This window comes from Suncus etruscus, chromosome 9 (genome assembly GCF_024139225.1).
Source record: "Suncus etruscus isolate mSunEtr1 chromosome 9, mSunEtr1.pri.cur, whole genome shotgun sequence".
Taxonomy (NCBI): Eukaryota; Metazoa; Chordata; class Mammalia; order Eulipotyphla; family Soricidae; genus Suncus; species Suncus etruscus.
The window spans coordinates 115902329-115910936 of record NC_064856.1 but is presented as its reverse complement, the minus strand read 5'-3'; the positions used below and the strand labels follow the sequence as shown (position 1 = coordinate 115910936).

General features: G+C 44.4%; 1 protein-coding gene across 1 annotated transcript in view; it reads left to right on the top strand.

The window, feature by feature from the left end:
- The window catches only part of LOC126018864 (zinc finger protein 585A-like), a 115067-nt gene that overhangs the window by 88449 nt on the left and 18010 nt on the right, over positions 1–8608 (top strand). The window lies entirely within an intron of this gene.

Here is an 8608-nt window from a genome sequence, read left to right as displayed (position 1 = left end):
TTCTCTCCAGTAGGCCTTTGAAATGCCTCTGAGTATTTGGAGCTGCCAGAGTCTTAGCCAAGTCAGCAGCCGTGGGCGCCACCCAAAGCTGCTGGCCTTTGCCTCTCTCCTTGACGCTCTAGTGAGCCCCAGGAATATTGGGGGTTTTCTGGAGTTAATGTGCGGGTACCACCAAGGGGGACCAGGTGATCAGGGCAATGTCTGGCTCTGTGCTCAGTACCACTACTTAACTACCAGCGGGTCCAGGAAACCCCGTTCAAGGCGAGTGCCCTCCTTGCTCTAAAGTATTGCTATCATTACAGTCCTGGCTTTGGGTTGTTTCCTCAGAGAATAAGTAATTCTTCTGTAAGTTGCAAAGCACCTCCCGTTCTGCAGCACTTTGACTGGGTGACCCCTGGCTTTTGGGGTCAGTACTCTGGGAAATTTTTTTTCTTTGAGGAGGAAGAATGTTATGTATAATAGTGATTTTTGCAAGGAAGTGTTAGGCCACACCCTCTGGGTTCAGGGGCAGATAGGTCTCCCAGGATACAACTGCCAGCAGAGCAAAGATCCTCCCCTCTGTACTACTAACCCCAAATATCTGATTATAAAGTAGATTTTAGTCTGGAATCTCAAAGTGCCTGACACAGGTTATATATCATGGTCCTTAGTAAGGCCTGTGAATATTAGGATAATTTTGTTGGACAACATGCTGTTTGGACACTTTCCACATGGTCCCCCTCACAAAGGAGTTGTGCTGGATGCCGGGTTCAGATCTGCTTAGGATCCAGCAAGACCGAGCAGGAAGCGCTAGGTAGGGGTTGTGCTCATTTTGTTGCTCAAGGCTTTGACTTTTCTCCAGGAGTTTCTGCAATGGAACTTACTGCTATTCAGGAGTAATTTAAGCTGGAGAAAATGGGGCCACATCATCCGAAGTCCTGTCTCCAGGTAAGGCGGCAATGGGCACTGAGAAGGATAGGGGTATATATATATATATATATATATATATATATATATATATATATATATATATATATATATATATATATATATATATATATATATATATATATATATATATATATATATATATACAGGAGTGCAAAGCCCCTCCAGACCTGTGGTCTGTGGGTCCCAGAGATATTTTAGGAAGGAATCCGGGGATAGGGTGTGGCTGCTGGCACTCCTCTAGGGGGGCTGGTCTCTGCAATTTCAGTCCACTTTTGTCTGCATTTGTGGTCTTGTGTTTGGGGAGCCAACGCCAGGTAGTGCTCAGGTCTTCCTGCTTCAGGTCACTCCTGGGAGGTATAAGACCCTCCCTATAGATACCAGGAACCAGAGTTGAACTCCTGGTAATATGGACCAGATATCTGTGAAAAAGAAGACATTGATCTGAGAATTTCTGTCATCAAGCATCGTATCCTCAACTGGGGAAAAACTCTTTGGTTTATTTCTAGTCTATGGCACCACAGCCCAAAAGGAATTCTTCTGCCTTTGTATTCTGGTATCTGGGGACATTCTGAGGCTGGGGAACCATATCGAGTGTCGGAGATTCAGTCTGTAACAGCCCCTTCCAAGTTTAGCATGCAGCAAAATATCTCCTTACAGCACAAAGATTTTTTGTATCTTGCTGCTGCTTCCAGATGCCAGGCTGATGCCCATACCCAACTCTCCTATCTGTATCCACTCAGGACCTTCCATGCAAGTCTAACAAACCTCCCTAGGGTACCTAACTCTGGATTCCTGGTGAAGAAGTTTCTGCCTTACTGGAAAAAGAGCAGCAAGGTCCAATCCTGCATGTGTTTTTAACACTGGATTTTTTTTGGTTTTAGTTTTGGATGTGCTGTGCTCTCTGTTTGTTTTGTCTTATATTGAATTTTTGCCACATTGGCGGTCCTGAGGGCTTTTTCTTGACTCTACAAAGAGGGTTTGCTCCCAGTGACCTCAGGGGACACTAGCTTGTGCCTGGGATTGACATCAACTTGGCCTTGTATTCACTCTCTCTGGCACTGTTGCTCAAATCCTAGAACATGCAGTTCAGCTCTTTTGTTTTTCACTCTGCAGATTCAGGCTGCTTCCAGCAGCCACACTTTCCACAGTAAATGAGTTGTTCTTCAAAGCCTCCTTAATTGCAGGTCTGTGGCTTTTGGTTCTTATTGGGAACCAGGAGCAAAGGATCTTTCTGGAAGAGATAGTTGCTGGTAGTGGAGTTATTTTTTACCTGCACCTGGAAGGATTTGTTTGAGAGTGAACAATGGGTACTGATAAGCCCAAGCACAGGTTTGATTCACTCACAAGGCCCTGAATTTACCTTCTCCCCCTTGTATCCTGGGCAAAGATGGGTTCTGGAGGTAGAAGGAGCTAGTGTTTGTTTAGTATTTCATCCATACCCAGAGTTGCTTTTTTAGCTCTTTCTGGTTCTGTAGTCAGGCGTTTCACCCACCAGTGCTCAGTGATGCTACTACAGAGATTTACCCTGGGTGGTCGGTGTGCAAAGCAACACAAACAAGAACCTTCTAGAATGCTGTCTGCTTATCATGTTGGCTAATCTGACATTCCACGATGATGTCTGGGGACTATCCCCTCTGAGTGCGCAGGGAGAGAGGGACATGGGGGCTGGGTACTCACGAAGGCAAAGAGGAAAGGGTCTGATTTCCCCTAGAATCTTGAGGTTTCCTGTCTTTTCCTCAGTGCCCTGGGTGAAGCTCGGCTCTGACCCCCTCCTTTGTGTGCTCAGGACATGGTGACCTTCCCTGATGTGGCTGTGAGCTTCTCCCCAGAGGAGTGGCCATGCCTGGATGCCTCTCAAAGAAAGCTCTACAGAGACGTGATGCTGGAAACCTACGAACACCTGCAGGTAGTAGGTAAGAGCTTCGCTGGGGTTCTTGCTATAGACTACTTCCTGGGAAGGGGAGGTGCCAGATCAGGCAGGATCTGGGTTCACAGGGGACATGATTCTGCTGAACCAAGGGTCAACCTTCTCCCTGTTGTTCAGATCCCAGTGCTATGTCCACACCTGTGTAAGTAACTGTGACCCTGAAGCCAAAGGAGAGTACCAGGCTCTAGAGGCCTTAGCTGCCTATACTTTAAAGTGAGGTCATCAGTTTGAGAGGTCCTAGCTTCCGATACTCACCAGGGAGGGTACTACACTGTGTAGCCACCTGTACCACAAACAAAGGACATTGAGGCACCCAGAGTCCTTGGCTTCCTGTCCATGGGGTACTAAGGGAATGGGGAAGCTAACAGCACGTAGCAAAACTATTATTTGAGACATCACTAGCACCCTAAGAACTTTTCTTTGAGCTTTTCTTAAAGACCACTGAGATTTCTGTAAACCTATTTTGCATGAGCAATTGTGTATGTCAAGCAATTCTTTATTATTCGTACAAAATTATTAAAATTCTCAAAACTAGCTTTGCTTTTAGCCTAAATGCAGTCATTTTAAGGGTTAATTTCAAGCCTCACACAGAATACATGAAGTGGAACTAGGCCAAAACAATAGCCAGCCTCTGAGAACTGACCTTGCAGTAAGAACAAAGGAGTTTAAAACTATGCTATGGCCTGGAATGGTAATAAGAAACATACAGTTTGCCACACACATTTGCCTAGGTACAGTGAGCAACAAATGGTTATGTTTGCAATTATGATGACTTGCCAAGAAATTTTGTACAAGTTTTCTGCTCTAGCCCAGAAAGACAAGAATAAAGAGAAAATATGCAACATCACTTCTATGTGTCTGAATCTCTGATCCCATTTGTGGACTTCTTGACATACCTTCCTAAGCAGTGATTCCGAGAATTCCCTTCTTCTCTGAACTAAACAGGCCTTGACATCCCAGCCCCTGATCTTTTTCTCTTAGATCAGTCCAAGTTCATTTTTAAAAATGTTTTTCTGTTGATCAGGAAAATCATTGTGTCAGGTTTTTGTTTTGTTTTGTTTTGTTTTTTGCCATGCCTGGACAAAAGTGTTGTTTTTTGTTTGTTTGTTTTGGTTTTGGTTTTGGGGCCACACCCAGTATCCCTCAGGGGTTATTCCTGGTATGTGCTCAGAAATCGACCCTGGCTAGAGGGACCAAGGATTGAACCTCGGTCCATCCTAAGCCAGCCACTTGCAAGGCAAACACCCCACTACTGTGCCACCACTACGTCTCCCATGTGGGTGTGATCATTGGTCCTGCATATACTACCCTGAACCTGCCTATGTCCTCCTTGAGCACAGAGCCAGGAGTCAGTCCTGATCACTGTGGGTTTGGTTGAAAGTGATGTGATTTCAAAACTGGAGCATCTTAGCTACACCAGGAAGAGCTCAGTACTTATTTCTGACTCTCAATTCAGGGATCACTCCTGACAGGTTTTGGGGGTCATTTGGGGTGCTAGTGATCAAACCTACGTTGGTGTTGCTATGGTCACGTGGTGCCCTCAGTACTATTGTTTCCATCCTAAAGAGATACAAAATTTAAGTGACTTGATTTGGGCTGGAGAGATAGCACAGCGGTAAGGTGTTTGCCTTGCATGCAGAAGGATGGTGGTTCAAATCCTGGCATCCCATGGTCCTCCGAGCCTGCTGGGGGCAATTTCTGAGCATAGAGCCAGGAGTAACCCCTGAGTGCTGCCGGATGTGACCCCACCCCCCAAAAAGAAAAAGTGACTTGATTTCTTTTCATGACTTCAAAAGATCCACTGGGGAGGCCAGAGAGATTGCACAGTGATAGGGCGTTTGCCTTGCACACAGCTATTCCAGGAAGGATAGTTGTTTGAATACTGACATCTCATATGGTCCTGTGCCTGGCAGGAGCAATTTCTGATCGAAGAGCCAGGAGTAACCCTTGAGCACTACCAGGGGTGACCCAAAAACAAACAAAAACCACCAAAAGATATACCTGGTAGAAGATCCTAGGGTCTCCCTAGTGCTTCTTGGGACATTATGTTGGGTAGGGATGAAAGCAGATGTTCTTCAATGCTGTTGTATCTTATCCCTGGTTGAGGACAGTTTGGTGTTATTCGTTTAGTTTTGTATTTGAACTGTAGAGACAGTTCAAGGGCTTATGCAAATGTCTGCACCCAGGAATCCCTCCGGGTGGGGCTTGTTGGACCCTGTATGTTTCTGGGGTTTTAATTGCCAATTCTGTGCATGGAATGTGCCATACCTACCATTATATCGCTCCAGCCCCCTCCTTTTCTTTTAACTTTATTTTATCTTTATTTATTGACTGATTGTTTTTTGGCCACAACCAGAGGTGCTCAGGGGTTACTCCTGCTTCTGCACTCAGAAATCGCCCCTCACAATGCGGGACAATATGGGATAACTGGAATTGAACTGGTCCTCCCTAGTCAAGCAGCTGCTTAAAGGCAAATGCCCAACCACAGTGCTCTCTCTCCTTTAGCCCCATCTAGCCTTCTCTATTTAAGACACATTAGCACTTTGACAACTCTAACGGTATTTGCTTTTACTCCTGGCTCTTGACTCAGTGTTCACTCCCTGAAGGACTTGAAACTATAGAGGACACGAGATCAAACAGAGGCCGTCCAGGTGCAAAGCCAGCAGTGTCCCATTATTCCTACCTCTCCGCACTATATTATTCTGCCCCCTCAATTAGACTCTTTCCTTTCTATTTGTTCTCATCTGTGCAATAACCAATGTTCTATGGAGAGTAAAAATTCTGTTCTTCATCTGTTCTGTGATCTGACTGCTTTCTTTAGAGACCTAGCTTTAAGCTTGGGTTGCTGTCCTCGTCCTTGTCACTAATCCAAGATTCATCCTTCTGTGACAGGGTATTATGGGGTGAAGCCTGTGCTGATGTCCTGGTTGGAAGCAGGAGACCTGGGGAAGCTGCAGAGAGGCATGTTTGCAGGTGCGTGTGGGAAAAGCTCCCTGGGCTCTGGGCCTGGGTTGGATGTTGAGTATCAGGGCGCTCATGAAGTGTGGGCTCAGGGCATGGTAGTCAGAGGGCTCCTGGATCAGGGATGTAGACCCATTCCTATTCACTGCACATGATGCTAGTCCCAGAAGTTTCTAGTTTTGATTTCTTGGCTGCTCTTTCTGGTTCCCTGTTTGTAGGTGTTTAGAATAGATCCTGAGTCTTCATTCCCCATCTGTACTCAGCATGGCTGCAAAGCCTCATCTCAGCCCTCTTGGTCCTTTTTCTTTACTCAGGCTTTCACCTTGGGTCATTATGGGGTTTTTGAGATCTCCAAAGAAGTGATTTTTCTTTCCTCTATTTATTTTGAAGTTCACTCGGTGATCGTACTTGGGGATACTCCTGGCCTGGTGCTTCAGGAATCACTTCTAGTAGGCTCAAATGACATTATGGGATGCTGGTAATTGAACTCAGATCAGGAACTTGAAATGCAAAGACCCTCTTTGCTGTGCTTTCTCTTTGGTACACTCAGAATTACTTTTTGTCTATAGTTTTAAATCATTGCTAAGAGAGCCCAGCACAAAACAAATTTATGTGGATTTTGCCAAACTCCTCCTTAAGGTCCTCCCAACATCTTCTTGTCTTTCCTATCAGCTGATTTATTGAGTAAAATAACATGTATTTCACTCCATCCACATTGTTGAATTCAACCAGGTTTCATTCAAGTTACTCCTTTTTTTTTTTTTTTCTTTTCTTTTCTTTTTTTTTTTTTTTTTATATTTTTGAGTCACAGCCAGTGACGCTCAGGGTTACTCCTTGCTCTGTACTAAGAAATCTCTCCTGGCTTTGAATACCATATGGGACACCAGGGGATCAAACTGAGGTCTGTCCTAGATCAGCTGCATCCAAGGCAAAAGTCCTACCTCTGTGCTATCGCTCTGGCCCCAATTTAAAAAAAATTTTTTTTATATCACACAGATGAATGAGACTATTTTGTATCTATTCCTCTTCCTCTGATTCATAATATGAGCATAATAATCTCCATTTCCATAAGCACATAAGCTCTATCCATAAGCACAATTCATGAGTTCCTTTTTTCTTCTGGTGGTATTCATTTTTGTATATGTCCATCGTTTTATTAGCCATTCATCTATTGTCAGGCACTTACATATTTTCCAGATTCTTGCCATTGTAAATAGAGCTGTGATGACAAGGACTGTGGAGGGCATATTTGTATTGGGTTTTTGTGTTCCTAGGGACTATCGCTAGGAGTGGAATTGCAAGATCATATGGAAGCTCAATTTCCACTTTTTTTTTTTTGGTTTTTGGGTTACATCTCTTGGTGCTCAGAGTTACTCCTGACTCTGTGCTCAGAAATCGCTTCTTGAAGGCATGGGGGACCATATGTGATGCCAGAATTTGAGCCACCATCCATCTTGAATTGACTGTAGGCAAGGCTAACACCTACGCTATGCTATCTCTCCGGCCCTTCAACTTTCACTCCTGAGGCATATCCATATTGTTTTACAGAAAGACAGGATTAGATGACATTCTCACAGTACTGAATGAGAATTTCTTTCTCCCCACCTTCCACTGGTTGTTCTCACTGGTTACCAGAGGTTACTCAAGATGCAGAGCTTGTGACTAACTCCCAGTGATACTGAGAGATGCTGTAGTACTGGAGATCTAGCCTGTGTGCAGACTTGACTTCTACCCATTTAATATTGTGGTAGTGGTTACTAGGTCACATCCAGCAGTACTCCCACTGCTATAAAGTATTCAGTGATCAAACATAAGTCCTTGCCACTTGTATCATTGATCTACACCTAAATATGACTTTAGGATTTGTACTCAGGAATCATTCTTGGCAGAACTTAGGGTTCCATATGCTGTGTCAGGAATTTAATTGATATTGGCTATATGCCAGGTATGCACCGTAAACCTTGTACTGTGTCTCTAGGCCCTAAATTTGTATTTTTTGATGGCAAGACTCAAATTTAAATTTTTTCACATATAGTCACTAATTATTAGATAACTATAAGATAGGGTTACTATCTTGCCTCCGTATGAAATCAAGTGCCACTACATTTCAGGAGAAAATACCTTTAGAATCCATGTCATAGAATAATGACTTTAGGATTCTGTGTATAGAATTATCACTTAAGAACCTATGTCAAAAATTTCTAGGATCAAGGTTATAGCGATAGTACAGTGGGTATGTTTACCTTTCATGCACCAACCCAGGTTCAATCCTCAAAACCCTATGGTTTTTCCTAGCCAACCAGAAGTACATTTTTTTTTTTTTTTGGTGTTTGGGCCACACCCATTTGACGCTCAAGGGTTACTCCAGGCTATGCGTTCAGAAATTGCTCCTGGTGGGGCCCGGAGAGATAGCACAGCGGTATTTGCTTTGCAAGCAGCCAGTCCAGGACCAAAGGTGGTTGGTTCGCATCCCCGTGTTCCATATGGTCCCCCGTGCCTGCCAGGAGCTATTTCTGAGCAGACAGCCAGGAGTAACCCCTGAGCACCGCCGGGTATGGCCCAAAAACTAAAAAAAAAAAAAAAAAAAAGAAAAAATGCTCCTGGCTTGGGGGGCCTATAAGGGATGCCGGGGATCAAACCACGGTCCGTCCTATGCTAGGGTTTGCAAGGCAGACACCTTACCTCTAGCTCCACCTATCTGTCCCCCATACACTTTTTTTGGTTTGTTTGTTTTTTTGAGCCACAGGGGTTCCTCCTGGCTTAGGGGGGAACCCTATGGGACGCCATGGG